At 43.3% G+C, this 16,519-nt stretch overlaps 1 non-coding gene across 1 annotated transcript; it reads right to left on the reverse strand.

Moving 5' to 3' along the window:
* Positions 1-15,259: 15,259 nt before the first annotated feature.
* TRNAD-GUC (transfer RNA aspartic acid (anticodon GUC)) lies at positions 15,260-15,331 on the reverse strand. Its single transcript has one exon. It is a non-coding gene; the product is annotated as a tRNA-Asp (tRNA).
* Positions 15,332-16,519: the final 1,188 nt, after the last annotated feature.

Consider the following 16,519-nt stretch of genomic DNA (forward strand, 5'->3'; position numbering starts at 1 on the left):
CAACAAGGGCAGAGACTGTCAGTTGATTCCTTTGTGTTCTACTGCAGCTTCCCAGAGTGTTCCAAAGAACTACTAGAGCGCTAACAGTCCTACTTATGATAAACGTATGGCACACCTGAAGCCATCTTGCTTGGATTAAAGTGGTAACTCTTAAAACATTTAATTTAAAAAGGAACAAAATGAGGGGGTTCATTTTTCAATAAAAAGTATGATTAGTGCTGCAGAAAGAAAAATTAGGGCACATTTTGAGTGACTTCTCAAATCCTCTTCTATTTCATTAAAAAATTCTGACATGCAGACTGAAACATGCACTTTCAATACCAGCAGCAGTTTTCCCTGGTGAGCAGTAGCTTTACTACAGTGATCTAATGAGCAAAAAGAGTGCTAACATTCTGAATTTATGGCAAATGTGTGACACATCTGAATGCCTTCTTGATGGAATCAAAGTAAAAAACTGAAAGTATTTCCTACTGAGGAGACTGCAGTAAATGAGGAAATTAGGAAACTTCATAACAAATAAGTCTCCCAAGATGGCCACCAGAGACAAAAGAGCCCAAATGTAGCCCAAATATCACCCAGATGTAGCCCAAGTATAGCCCAATGACAGAATGTCCCAGAATGTTCTTAAAAACAACTAGAGCGCTTACTGTCTTCATTATGACAAAAGTATGGCACACCTGAAGCCATCTTGATTGGAATAAACTGGTAACACTTAAAACATTTAATTTAAAAAGGAACACAATGAGGAGGTTCATTTTGCCATAGAAATTATGATTAATGCTGAAGTAAGAAAATGAGGGCACATTTTGAGTGACTTCTCAAATCCTCTTCTATTTCATTAAAAAATTCTGACATGCAGACTGAAACATGCACTTTTAATACCAGGAGCAGACTTCCATGGTGCAGTAGTTTTACTACAGTGATCTAATGAGCAACTAGAGTGCTAACATTCAGAATTTATGGCAAATGGGTGACATATCTGAATACCTTCATGATGGAATCAAAGTAAAAAACTGAAAGCATTTCCTACTGAGGAGACTGCAGTACATGAGGAAATTAGGAAACTTCATAACAAATAAATCTCCCAAGATGGCCACCGGAGACAAAAGAGCCCAAATGTAGCCCAAAATCACCCAGATGTAGCCCAAATATAGCCCAATGACAGAAGTGTGCAAAACACTTATTATTTTGTGTTTTTGCAGTGTTATATAGTGCAGACTTGTCAGGTATTGGAGTGCTTTACATGAGCATTGGTTACATCACACAAGAACACATTCATTTTGGTTGTAGACATGGGGAGACTAAGTGATTTGACCAGAATCACAGAATGTCGAGCTGAAGCAGAAACTTCAACCTGGTTCCCCAGTTGCAAAGTCTGCAGTTCTGGAAGTAACACCACATCATCTCCCCTAAGTGCAACATTTAATCAAGTGGTCAACTGGATAAAAAAACATAAAGACAACAAATAATTTAAAAGTGCTTTGTCGCTATTTGAAAACTCAGAAAATATGTCCTTATTTTAGCCTTTTAGAGCACTAACCATAATTTTGATGCCAATAAGACCCTCTCATATATGTAATTTCTAAAGGAAATGCTCTAGGTATTACAGTTTTGATTACATCAAGATGATGTCAGGCGTTCCACACTTTTGTAATAAATATAGAATGTTAGCAATCTAGTTGTTCATTAGGATACTGTTGAGAGGCAGAGGCCAGGGGCACGGACTCTGAAAATTGAAGGCAGGTAGGAGGGTGCAAAGGCAACAATTTAACCACACTGAGCAGGCAGGAAGGGCCGTGGAAGCACAACAGACTATGGAGGGCAGTGGAAAGGGGGGCAGGGGCAACAAACCAACAATACAGGACTTGCAAGAGAGGCTGTTGGAGGCAAGATCTATTACGGGTCAAGGAAGCTAGGGGCGGTCCCCAGATCCCCGGGAGCCACCACAGAACTGAGCAGGAGAGTGAGTCAGGGACAAAAGGGGCACCTTAATTTGAGCCGGGGTGCCTAGGAACGCTTGCTCCAAAAATGAAGAAAACAGACATATGAGACATGGAATTGGAGGCAGAATACAATGGCAGTTTAATGAGAAGATGCAACTTCAAAGAAACCGCAGAATAGAGACATAAAGTACAAAATACAGACTCCAGATAATCATACAGCTGTCATGATATTCTCTGTATCTCAATTAATGTACTGACAGAGAGAGAGAGAAAACACATCTATAAATGCATCATGAGAAACAAGTTACACCAAGGAAAATGTTACCTAGGAACACTCACGTTTACTCTTAGAGCAAGCATTCCTGCAATTACAATACAAAATCTTTTAAATGCAAAAGTAAAGAGAACAATGGTTAAACATAACATGACATTTCATATAGGTAAAATAGAATAAGATACTTCAAGCAAAGCAGAGCAAGACATTTTAAGCAAAGGAAGACAAGAGCTCCCAGCTCTTGGGGAAAACCTGCACTGCCTGTTAACCTACATACAGACGGCGAGGTAGTCCGTCGATATCTGTGGGTGCTCCCTTTTTATATCAATTTGTGGGCTCCTTTGCACGCTACATCTACCTACGTATGCTACCCAAAAGCTTCGTCTGCAGATTTTACCAGACATTTCGTCATTTACCCACTTAATGCTGACAATGGACTGGGTGAAAAGGTCAGTCTCTCAGGCCAATCGCTTATCGTAAGTTCCATAGAGCAAGCAGAAAATAATGGGTATTGTACGGGAATTCAATATATTCATGTATAAAATCTCCTCAGTTCTCCTAACTTGACGCTCTGCGGTTGCCACTTCCTTAAAAGCGGGAAACCTGCCCAGGAAGCAAGTACCAGTCCAGGATGCAGCCTACTGTATGTCGACAGCTTCAGGGGGATGTTGAACTTTGATACCGAGCACGGAGCACTCGGGTAGGGTGGGGGCTACTGGTTTGGAGCAGAAGGCCTCGCAGACCTGCCTTCAGACTGCTATACACTAAAATTGCAGAGCTATGGTCAATTTAACAAAGAGGCCTACATATTGAACAGAAGGGCCTACACAGGGGTTTTATACTGGCTGAGTGGTAAGGATGCCTCAGGATAATTATATAGCAACACAGGACCCGGTGGTCAATTTAATACGGCCTACAAATGCAGCTGGCAGGGCAAGGACAAGGGTCTCATACTTCAGGTGTGGACAGAACGGGCCAGGGGCCCCCTGTGATACAAAATCTACCCTCCTTCAAGCCTGTGGCAATGTAATAGAACATTGTGGGCAGAAGGAAGAGGCAATGGTAGTACAACCATACATGCCAACAGACCCGATTCAGCCAGGAAACGTCCAATGTTTTTAAGCTCAAATGGGCTTTATTTGATCTGTCTCCTGTCTACAATATCCTCTTTTTCAATGTAACTCAAAGGGGAAAATCAATACCCCAGTTTTTTTTCAAAATCTCCCTCTTACCAAGTTCAAAATGTTCGCAAGTATGGTACATTGGATCATGGAAGGAAATGGGATAGGGACATGGACTTGGATAACAGAGGACAGGAGGGACATGGAGAGGTGCACCAAACTGACCCTGCAGGGCAGGCATCAGGGTTTGCAGCAGCACAATACACCACACAGGGCATGCAGGACGGGAGTGCAGCACAACAATCCATAGAAAGCAAGAGGGAGGGGACAGGACCATGCACATGGACAACAGAGAACAGAGGGGCAGGAGGCAATGGTAGGTAGCTGACCATAATGGACAGACAGGAGAGAAAGCTGCAGCATAACAGACCATAAAGGGCAGGAGGGACGGATCAGGGGCATTACAATGGAACAGACAAGCCAGGAGGGAGGGAGTAGGGCTGGGGGCAAGGGGGCAGGGCAGGAGCAGCAAGATAGCCATGGAGGTCAGGCAGGATGGGCACTAGAAGCAAGACACACCATGAAGAGCAACAGTGAGACTGTGATGGCATACACACAGACCATGGAGGGAAGGTGGGAGGGGGTCAGGGGCAGCTAACTGACCACACAGGGAAGGTGGGAGGGGCCATGGCAGCACAGAAGACCATGCATGGCAAGTGGGAGGGTTAGTGGCAGCACAATGGCTATGATGGGCAAGAAGGAGGGTGGAGGGGCATGCACAAAGGACGATGGAGGATAGAAGGGAGGGTCAGGACCTGTGCACAGACAAGAAAGTTCAGGGGAAGGGACCTCACAACAGACCACACGGGGCAGGCAGGAGGAGCAGCTGCAGCACAACAGACCAGGGAGAGCAGAAGGGTGTGGCAGTACAATGGACCATGTAGGACAGGAGGAAGAGGATAGGGGCATGGCATGTGGACAGGCAGGGTGGAGGTGGCAGGGACAGGTTACAGTCATCTGACAATGCTAGGCAGGTGGGAGGGGAGTGGCAGCTCAACAGAACACTCAGAGTAGATAGGAGTGGCAGGTCCATGGGACATGGTGGGCAAAAAGGATGGAGCAGGGGCATGCACAAAGACATCGGAGGGCAGGGGGAAGGAGAATAGGGGCAGCAAGCTAAGCACAGAGTTTAAGCAGGAGGTCAATGATGGGGCATAGAATTGGGCAATGGAGGGCAGGAGGAGTGGACTGGTACATCATACTGAGGGCAGTGGCAGCACATCAGACCATGCATGGCAGGAGGGAGGAGGCTAGTCCATGGATTCACACAACAGAGGATAGGGAGGAAGGGGATGGGGCAGCAAGCTAACTGTTCAGAGAAGGCGGGTATTAGGAACTTTATTGTTTTTAAAACATTGTGTCTGTGCGAACTACTTAAAATATGAACAAGTATGCAGCATAATCTCACTTTTATTCAGGAAGAAGAGGACGTTTGTGACTGTGACTCCGGGCTCACTTGGCAGAAACACCCCCTGACCCTCCACCCCCTATCGCAAAATGTAATGCCCGTGAAAAGGGTAGGTGAACACAGTGTTATATAGAACATAGTCCTGAGAGCACGATTGAAAATGAAAACTAGATATAGTGTATGGTATAAACTATGCACCAAAAAGTGTGATATAAGATGAACCGGGCGTGAAATATAATATGCAATACATTGTGCGCAATGACAGATTCATTGGAGAGCGCGAGATAGCACAGGCACTAGCGCGTGCTATGCGATATGCGCCTTGGAGTGTAATATGCACAGGGCAGTGTTGTGTAACCTAACTAGTCTCTAAAGTTGTAATATAAAATATGTGCTGGGGAGTGTAAGGTTGCATATGCACTGTGACAAAGATATGGATCCCAGATTGTAATATGTATGGCATAGCACTGTGCGTTATAACATAGGCATCGAGAAAGGCACGTTAGATGGGGCAATATAACCCGTGCGAAGACAAGTGTGGCATGACATATTCACGGGGTGGTGTTACAGTGCACATGGGCTAGAGAGTGTCATAGCATATGCACTAGCTAGTGGAATACAACACAGAGGTGTGTGGCACACGGCAGGCAATGGTGGGTGTAACACAGCATTGGGCTCTGTCAGGAGCGCGCTGTGACTCTCAAGTGATGTTCGTCCCCTTTCCAGAGAGTAAAATAAAAAGTATTACACATCCGGCAGTGGATGTGTGTTTTATTAACCGTGAGGGGGGTTTCTTGCATAGTTTTGGTCGAATTTTTGTCGAATCCCCTTTGAATGGCTTGGTGTGCATGTGTATTAAATGTGCCCGTCAATAGCTACCCAAGTTTGTATAAATAAACGACAAGGGTGTCTACCGGGATTAGGCACGGTAGGGCATCAGACATGTCAGAGCTTCACTAGTGGTGTAAATACATTCCACGTGGATTCATTGCATGCATAGTCGCCTTTTAATGAATATCACGCAAATCGTCATGGTGATAGGTACGTACGGTTTGTCCAGCATGTCCTAGGTGTGTCTATAAATATATATTTTTTTAAAAAATTAAAAAACAGTGGCCGGCCCTGGGGATTGGGGTCAAAAAAATATAATTAGGAGACTGGCCCTGGGGGATGGGGTCATCAGGGCCAATAAATTAGAATAAGAAGGGGAACCAAACAGCCCCCCTTCTTAAAAAACTAAAATAAATAAAAGACTGGCATCGTGCCGGAGGCCATGCCCCCTCCGTGCAGCACTCTGCAAACGCGCCCCCAACAGGTATCTCCAGTATGCGCCAGGGAGCTGCGCTGCAGCCAGGTGTTCTGAGGCCAAGCCCCTTTTTACACCTCTCTGCAACGCAGCTCTGTGGCGCTTACTGGAGGTACCTAGTGGTCTAGTTTGACCCTAGGGACCCTTAGGATTCAAGGGGACTTAATCTCTCAACTTAGAACAGCCACAGGGCGCGTTTACACAGTGGTGAAGGGAGGGGACGGGGCCTGAGGTGACGTGTGCAAACACGCACTATGGCACGTTTTAAATTGGGGATATAATTTCCCTTCAATACTGAGGGCCCCTGGGGGCTAACTAGCCCACCAAGTGCTTCCAGTAAGCGCCACTGAGCTGCATTGCAGAGAGGTGGTCCAGGCCGTGCCACTTTTTACACCTCTCTGCAACGCAGCTCTGTGGCACTTACTGGAGGTACCTAGTGGGCTAGTTGGACCCCAGGGACCCTCAGGATTCAAATGAACTTAATCTCCCAACTAAAAATGGACACAGGGCGTGTTTACACAGTGGTGAAGGGAGGGGACGGGGCCTGAGTTAACGTGTGCAAAAACGCCCTGTGGCCTGTTTTAAGAGGTAGTTTTAATCCCCATGCCCTCTTATATACTAGGGGCTTAAAGAGGAGGTCATGCTAATCACAGGGGGACCCCAACGCATAATGTTCCCTAGTGTATGTAGGTGTTTTCACTGTATTCTAAGTGTCTTTTAACATAGCACTGGCTCTAGGACTGGTTAGTCAGGCTCAGTTACCACCAGTATCCGTCTGAAAAAGTTGAGGGTACAGGATGATTTTGCAACAAGGCTTCTTTCTGCTCTTCTTTTTGTTCTTTCTGCACGTTATCCTTCTTCCTGCACTTATCTTCGTATTTGAGGACTTCTGTTGCTTCTTTCTGCACTTCTTTTGTTTCTTTCTGTGCATTTTTTCTTCTTTCTTCACATGTCCTATCTCTGTAGGCATAGTTAGAAATTAGCATTTAAAAAACCTTTGAAATTCACAGAAAAAACCATAGGTTTCAGGCACGTTATAGTTAGGAATTAGCATTTAAAAAACCTCAGAAATTCACTGAAAAAACCATAGGTTTCAGGGGTGTTATAGTTAGCTGGACTTTTCACTTGTACAAAACCATTGAAATTCCCCCGTTATAGTTAGTTCAGCTAACTATAACTCGGGCGCCCGCAATGCACTGCTGATGACGTCACATATTACATCACTCATGACATGGTCAGTGACATCACTCATGACATCACTGATGACATCTCAAATGACATCACTGATGACATCACTGATGACATCATCCTTGTGATAGAGTGGCAGACCTCCTCTCACCCTAATATAACCTTTGATACACACATTCAAAAATAGAGACTAAAATTTTCAAAACAATGGACATACCAATACCAGTTACAACAACCTCTTCAGTAATTCTAAGATCCACATACACATCCACTCATTCACCAACAGTCCTATACAGTCACTCATACATGTACTCACTCATCATATGTACTCATACACCTATACATCCTGTTACACAATGCCACTCATCCATAGAGTTACTCACACACATAGTCACTCATGCTAATAAAGAATCAAACATACATTTACTTGCATATACAGTTATACACACACCAGCATACTTACTTCTACGGAAACTTACACATGCTTAGTCTTTTAAACAATCACTTATAGAAACACATACTTATTCATACAGGAACTCTTTCAATCTCTCACTCTCACATATACTCACTTATATACACCAATAGTCACATATACTAGTTTAAAACATATGTAGTTACTCATAAAGACACTATTGAGACAGTCATTCACTCACTAACACACCCATACACACACTCATCCACCCATACAGTCCTGCACACATGCTGTGTTCAACACATACAAACAGTGAGTCACTCATTCATGCACCTATGCACTACGTAATACCCCCCACCGAACCATGCAGACACTCAGACTGATACTCAAAAAACCAACTAATAACCTATATAGACACCCATGTAGCTACTCACCAACCCATGCAGCCACTTATACACAAAGTGAAGACTGATACAGATATTTACATATTTAAACATTACTCACTAAGCCATGTATTCACTATGATACACTTAATCAGTCAGTTACACAATCAATTTTTCAAAAACAAATCATCCATTTAGACACTTATATACCCATTTATTCTTCCATCGACCTTGAGATATACATATATAAAACATATTTAATTTTCAGAAAAACACACATTCACTGGATGATGTCATCAGTGATGTCATCAGTGATGTCATTTGAGATGTCATCAGTGATGTCATGAGTGATGTCACTGACCATGTCATGAGTGATGTAATATGTGACGTCATCAGCAGTGCATTGCGGGCGCCCGAGTTATAGTTAGCTGAACTAACTATAACGGGGGAATTTCAATGGTTTTGTACAAGTGAAAAGTCCAGCTAACTATAACACCCCTGAAACCTATGGTTTTTTCAGTGAATATATATATATATATATATAAATATTGAAGCTCAAAAACAGGCACGGAGCACTCACGGGACATTCATTGTTTTATTCTGAGCAAATGCATTTCGGACCTTCGCCTTCTTCAGTGCTCATTCAACTGCATTTCAAACTGACACATGTTTAAATAACTTTAAAGGTGATCTCATTGGTGCAACTTCGAAATGGCAAGCAACAAAGGACTGTGAGAGTTCTTAGTGCAAAATGCCGATTTTCTGTGGCAGCCATGTCAGCATGTTTAAACACTGCTTAAACCAGATGGAAAACACTTCGTTTTGCCTCCTTTAAAAGTTCTTAAGTCTCTCATAGACAATGCAATGTTGCACCTTGCATAGGGTAAAAAACTAAATATTTATAATGTTGCTTACATGCAGGCAAATCCACTCAGTCCTTTGTGAGGTAACAGCCTTCGTTGCCCCAAACACGGTGCCTTGATAACAGTATCTCTAAACATGCTGACATGGCTGCCACAGAAAATCGGCATTTTGCACTAAGAACTCTCACAGTCCTTTGTTGCTTGCCATTTCGAAGTTGCACCAATGAGATTAAAGTTATTTAAACATGTGTCAGTTTGAAATGCAGTTGAATGAGCACTGAAGAAGGCGAAGGTCCGAAATGCATTTGCTCAGAATAAAACAATGAATGTCCCGTGAGTGCTCCGTGCCTGTTTTTGAGCTTCAATTTTAAACGTGAATCACCCTCACGTCACCAGGACAAAGCACCCGTCCAGAGTTCGGCAGATGGGTGAAACCTTGGAGCGTTGATATATATATATTCGCGCCAGCCAGAGGTGCGTGAGGGGCCCCGTTCCGACAAGAGGCCGGAGCTTCACTGGCATCGCTGCGTGCAGCTTCTTTCTGATTCAAGGTATTGAATGACTCCGGCCCGCCCTGTTGTGCTTGCCTGAACCCTGGACCGCTGTGGATGCATCTTGTCATTGACGAGGAGACAGGTTCACTGTAACTCTGCCTTACGGACCAGCCGGCACACGCGCAACGAGGCTGGAGCGTTGAAGGGGACCGAAGGAAGATCTACGATATTTCATAGCATAGACTCACAATTTTACACTCCGCACCGTTCCAGTACAATACCCTATACCCATAGGGGTTACCACATTCAGTCACTACCTGGCAACACTCACCCGGTTCTACAGCATTCTGGGAGCTGTAGTTGTGGCAGAACTGCAGTGGAGTTGCAACATGTGACTTTTGTTCAGCGGACTTCCGCCAATGGTAGTGTTCCTGGACATTTAAAGGTGGGGGTGGAGTTACCCTTTGCATACACCAGCATCTGAGGAAGGCCGCAGGGCTGAAATGCATTATGCACACGCTGTTTTGAAAATAAAGGTCTTCTAACGTTTTTCCCCCGAGTGGCCTCTACCTGTTCTTCACGGAGTGGGCGTTCTTTGGATGTTTTCGCGCCAGCCAGAGGTGCGTGAGGGGCCCCGTTCCGACAAGAGGCCGGAGCTTCACTGGCATCGCTGCGTGCAGCTTCTTTCTGATTCAAGGTATTGAATGACTCCGGCCCGCCCTGTTGTGCTTGCCTGAACCCTGGACCGCTGTGGATGCAGCTTGTCATTGACGAGGAGACAGGTTCACTGTAACTCTGCCTTACGGACCAGCCGGCACACGCGCAACGAGGCTGGAGCGTTGAAGGGGACCGAAGGAAGATCTACGATATTTCATAGCATAGACTCACAATTTTACACTCCGCACCGTTCCAGTACAATACCCTATACTCATAGGGGTTACCACATTCAGTCACTACCTGGCAACACTCACCCGGTTCTACAGCATTCTGGGAGCTGTAGTTGTGGCAGAACTGCAGTGGAGTTGCAACATGTGACTTTTGTTCAGCGGACTTCCGCCAATGGTAGTGTTCCTGGACATTTAAAGGTGGGGGTGGAGTTACCCTTTGCATACAGCAGCATCTGAGGAAGGCCGCAGGGCTGAAATGCATTATGCACACGCTGTTTTGAAAATAAAGGTCTTCTAACGTTTTTCCCCCGAGTGGCCTCTACCTGTTCTTCACGGAGTGGGCGTTCTTTGGATGTTTTCGCGCCAGCCAGAGGTGCGTGAGGGGCCCCGTTCCGACAAGAGGCCGGAGCTTCACTGGCATCGCTGCGTGCAGCTTCTTTCTGATTCAAGGTATTGAATGACTCCGGCCCGCCCTGTTGTGCTTGCCTGAACCCTGGACCACTGTGGATGCAGCTTGTCATTGACGAGGAGACAGGTTCACTGTAACTCTGCCTTACGGACCAGCCGGCACACGCGCAACGAGGCTGGAGCGTTGAAGGGGACCGAAGGAAGATCTACGATATTTCATAGCATAGACTCACAATTTTACATTCCGCACCGTTCCAGTACAATACCCTATACTCATAGGGGTTACCACATTCAGTCACTACCTGGCAACACTCACCCGGTTCTACAGCATTCTGGGAGCTGTAGTTGTGGCAGAACTGCAGTGGAGTTGCAACATGTGACTTTTGTTCAGCGGACTTCCGCCAATGGTAGTGTTCCTGGACATTTAAAGGTGGGGGTGGAGTTACCCTTTGGATACAGCAGCATCTGAGGAAGGCCGCAGGGCTGAAATGCATTATGCACACGCTGTTTTGAAAATAAAGGTCTTCTAATGTTTTTCCCCCGAGTGGCCTCTACCTGTTCTTCACGGAGTGGGCGTTCTTTGGATGTTTTCGTGCCAGCCAGAGGTGCGTGAGGGGCCCCGTTTCGACAAGAGGCCGGAGCTTCACTGGCATCGCTGCGTGCAGCTTCTTTCTGATTCAAGGTATTGAATGACTCCGGCCCGCCCTGTTGTGCTTGCCTGAACCCTGGACCGCTGTGGATGCAGCTTGTCATTGACGAGGAGACAGGTTCACTGTAACTCTGCCTTACGGACCAGCCGGCACACGCGCAACGAGGCTGGAGCGTTGAAGGGGACCGAAGGAAGATCTACGATATTTCATAGCATAGACTCACAATTTTACACTCCGCACCGTTCCAGTACAATACCCTATACTCATAGGGGTTACCACATTCAGTCACTACCTGGCAACACTCACCCGGTTCTACAGCATTCTGGGAGCTGTAGTTGTGGCAGAACTGCAGTGGAGTTGCAACATGTGACTTTTGTTCAGCGGACTTCCGCCAATGGTAGTGTTCCTGGACATTTAAAGGTGGGGGTGGAGTTACCCTTTGCATACAGCAGCATCTAAGGAAGGCCGCAGGGCTGAAATGCATTATGCACACGCTGTTTTGAAAATAAAGGTCTTCTAACGTTTTTCCCCCGAGTGGCCTCTACCTGTTCTTCACGGAGTGGGCGTTCTTTGGATATATATATATATATATATATATATATATATATATATATATATATATATATATATATATATATATATATATATATATATATATATATATATATTCACTTTCTCTTTCTGCACTTCTCTTGCATCTTTACAGGGACAATATAGTTAGGAATTAGAATTTAAAAAACCTTAGAAATTCACTGAAAAGACCATAGATTTCAGGGATGTTATAGTTAGAAATTAACATTTAAAAGACCTTAGATATTCCCTGAGAATACACAGGTTACAGGAACGTAATAGGCTGTCATTTCACTCGTACAAAAAAATTGCCGCATGCCTTTTTGAAAAAATAAAGCCCGGGGGAGGTGGCGTTTCCCGGGGCTGCATGGCGCCCATGTGTCCCCCCCACCCTTAATGATTAAAATCCCGGGGAGGTGGTGGTCTCCGGGGCTGCGTGGGGGGGCAAGAGCCCCGACACTTTTTTATTTTTAAAAGCCATGGGTAGGTAGCACCCCATGGGGCTGCGAGGGGCCCATGTGGCCTCTGCCCTTAATGAAAAAAGCCACGGGGAGGTAGCAGTCTCTGGTGCTGCAGGGAGGCACCCATTGCCCCCCGCCCTTAATGATTAAAACCCTGGGTAGGTGGCAGTCCACGGGCTGTGACCCGCATCTGTTTGCATAATTGCTGCCAGAACCTGGCCCACTCGACGGCTTAAGAAATTATGTGTGGGAGCCCGCCCTTTACTATACTTTTTTTTATGGATTCTCACACCCAGCACAAATCCCGCCAAATCCTTTCTAAAACAAATGCTTTTTTTACCATTGGGGTCCCTGTGGGACCCCTTGGGCAGGCCTAGGGTTTTAAGGTGTTTCTACCCTGCCCCCTTTTCTTGTTTATTTAATGTTTTTTTACTTTTTCTGTTTTCACAAGATGGCTGCCAACACTTCCTGGCTTGAAGTGTTGGCAGCCAATCAGATCTCACGCTCAAAATCAGGAGGATACGCAGATCTTTCGCGCTCATATATGGATATCTGTAAATATTTCAATATCTCAGGAACTACTGAACGGATTAACACCATTTAACAAAAAGAGTGCTTTCTGAACGAAGAGCTACCTTTTTGCCAAATTTGGTGTAATTCCATTCAGCAGTTCGGCCGTAGCTGTGTCTAAAGTTTCCAATGGAAATTAACATGGAGAAAATGTGTTTTGGGACCCCCCTTTTTTCTTGGCCCCCGCCTAATGAATCACCTTGAAACTTTCAACACAGGAGCTTACCGGAACGCTCCACTAGTTTTGAAGATTTTGCGAAGATTCGTCAAACGACGCCAAAGATATTGGCAAATCAAAAAACGCTTTTCCTATGAAAACTAGATCCTATTTATCACCTTCACTTTTTCTGGCTGGATGGCACAGAATGAACGGGAGTGCACTCTCAGGCAAGTTTCATCACAGTTTTTTCATTTTAGCATATGAGTATAAAAATAACGACCCAACACGTTCCAGTCTGCCCTCAGACCTCGATCACGAGTTGTTCTGCCAACATCCTTGTCAGTGTATTTATTTCCTGTCACCACCCATTTTTGCTCATTTCCTTTTACAATAAAGGATTCTGGTTATGGTAGTCCACATTGAATAAAACGTTTTTAAGTGCAAAAAAGTGCAATTGCTACTAATGTGCAAATCATGCATTTCTAAAGTGCCTGTTGTTGTGACTGTGCAAAGACTGCTTATAATTTAATATAAAAAGGTGCAAAGCTCATTAAAATTTGGGAGGAATAAATCACATTATCTTTCAAACAATACTTTTTGTGCAATTGTGTTTGACATTTTTTATCACTAATATGTCCATTTTGAATCAGAGCATATTCATATATATATATATTCACTTCGTAAAAAACCAATGAAATTCCCCCGTTATAGTTACTGCAGGCAACTTTAACTCACGCGACCGCAATCCTCTGCTGATGACGTCAGATATTACATCACTGTATTTAGACACTTATTTACCCATGTCTTCTTCCATTAATCTTTAGCTATACATATATTACAAATATTTATTCTTCATAAAGACACATATGTCATCAGTGATGTAATATCTGATGTCATCAGCAGAGGATTGCGGTCGCGTGAGTTATAGTTGCCTGCAGTAACTATAACGGGGGAATTTCATTGGTTTTTTACGAGTGAAATGTCCAGCTAACTATAACATGTGTGAAACCTATGGTTTTTTAAGTGAATATATATATATATACAATCAGCTCACTTTACCATTTGCAGCTTATAACCATTTACCACCAGGGGTCACTACTAACAAAAAGCATCCACTCCACTTCTAAATCCAGCCCCTAGAGTTGAGCAGAAGCATAAGATTCCCCACTGCTTCATTCCATTTTCCATTAGATTACAGATGTAAATTGTTTTTGATGGTATGGTCTGTTCAGATTGAAATATTCAGAGCATATTCTGACTTTTAGTTAACACATCTGTAAGCAATTTGGCCATCACTGAATTCAACGTTTATCTCAATCGTAATAGAGAAGGATAATGACAAATATAGTTTACAATGTTATTAAGTACATCATTTTATTTAATTGTGTGAATAAAAGGAATCGTCTCCCCGTCGGGGAATTGAACCCCGGTCTGCCGCGTGACAGGCGGGGATACTGACCACTATACTAACGAGGACATATTGGCTTCAGTTCAACAGTGCTCACCTCCATGAGGTTAGGGCATGCCCTCAATCAATTCACAGTATTGTAATAGGCAGCTTTGCTTCTTTTGGTTAGGAGAAGCAATCTTTTTTCATAAATGATTACAAATCAGAAATTCCTAGCCAAAAATAATCTGCTTTAATAAGAAATGATTGATTAAAATAAATACCTATTTATCGATCTGTCTATCTATCTTTCTATCTATCTATGTATATGTATATATATATATATATATATACAATCAGCTCACTTTACCATTTGCAGCTTATAACCATTTACCACCAGGGGTCACTACTAACAAAAAGCATCCACTCCACTTCTAAATCTAGCCCCTAGAGTTGAGCAGAAGCATAAGATTCCCCACTGCTTCATTCCATTTCCATTAGATTATAGATGTAAATTGTTTTTGATGGCATGGTCTGTGCAGATTGAAATATTCAGAGCATATTCTGACTTTTAGTTAACGCATCTGTAAGCAATTTGGCCATCACTGAATTCAACGTTTATCTCAATCGTAATAGACAAGGATAATGACAAATATAGTTTACAATGTTATTAAGTACATCATATTATTTAATTGTGTGAATAAAAGGAATCGTCTCCCCGTCGGGGAATTGAACCCCGGTCTCCCGCGTGACAGGCGGGGATACTGACCACTATACTAACGAGGACATATTGTCTTCAGTTCAACAGTGCTCACCTTCATGAGGTTAGGGCATGCCCTCAATCAATTCACAGTATTGTAATAGGCAGCTTTGCTTCTTTTGGTTAGGAGAAGTAATCTTTTTTCATAAATGATTACAAATCAGAAATTCCTAGCCAAAAATAATCTGCTTTAATAAGAAATGATTGATTAAAATAAATACCTATTTATCGATCTGTCTATCTATCTTTCTATCTATCTATGTATATGTATATATATATATATATATATATATATATATATACAATCAGCTCACTTTACCATTTGCAGCTTATAACCATTTACCACCAGGGGTCACTACTAACAAAAAGCATCCACTCCACTTCTAAATCCAGCCCCTAGAGTTGAGCAGAAGCATAAGATTCCCCACTGCTTCATTCCATTTTCCATTAGATTACAGATGTAAATTGTTTTTGATGGTATGGTCTGTGCAGATTGAAATATTCAGAGCATATTCTGACTTTTAGTTAACACATCTGTAAGCAATTTGGCCATCACTGAATTCAACGTTTATCTCAATCGTAATAGAGAAGGATAATGACAAATATAGTTTACAATGTTATTAAGTACATCATTTTATTTAATTGTGTGAATAAAAGGAATCGTCTCCCCGTCGGGGAATTGAACCCCGGTCTGCCGCGTGACAGGCAGGGATACTGACCACTATACTAACGAGGACATATTGGCTTCAGTTCAACAGTGCTCACCTTCATGAGGTTAGGGCATGCCCTCAATCAATTCACAGTATTGTAATAGGCAGCTTTGCTTCTTTTGGTTAGGAGAAGTAATCTTTTTTCATAAATGATTACAAATCAGAAATTCCTAGCTAAAAATAATCTGCTTTAATAAGAAATGATTGATTAAAATAAATACCTATTTATCGATCTGTCTATCTATCTTTCTATCTATCTATGTATATATATATATATATATATATATATATATATATATATATATACAATCAGCTCACTTTACCATTTGCAGCTTATAACCATTTACCACCAGGGGTCACTACTAACAAAAAGCATCCACTCCACTTCTAAATCTAGCCCCTAGAGTTGAGCAGAAGCATAATATTCCCCACTGCTTCATTCCATTTCCATTAGATTATAGATGTAAATTGTTTTTGATGGTATGGTCTGTGCAGATTGAAATA

Source organism: Triturus cristatus, chromosome 4_1 (genome assembly GCF_964204655.1).
Source record: "Triturus cristatus chromosome 4_1, aTriCri1.1, whole genome shotgun sequence".
Classification (NCBI taxonomy): Eukaryota; Metazoa; Chordata; class Amphibia; order Caudata; family Salamandridae; genus Triturus; species Triturus cristatus.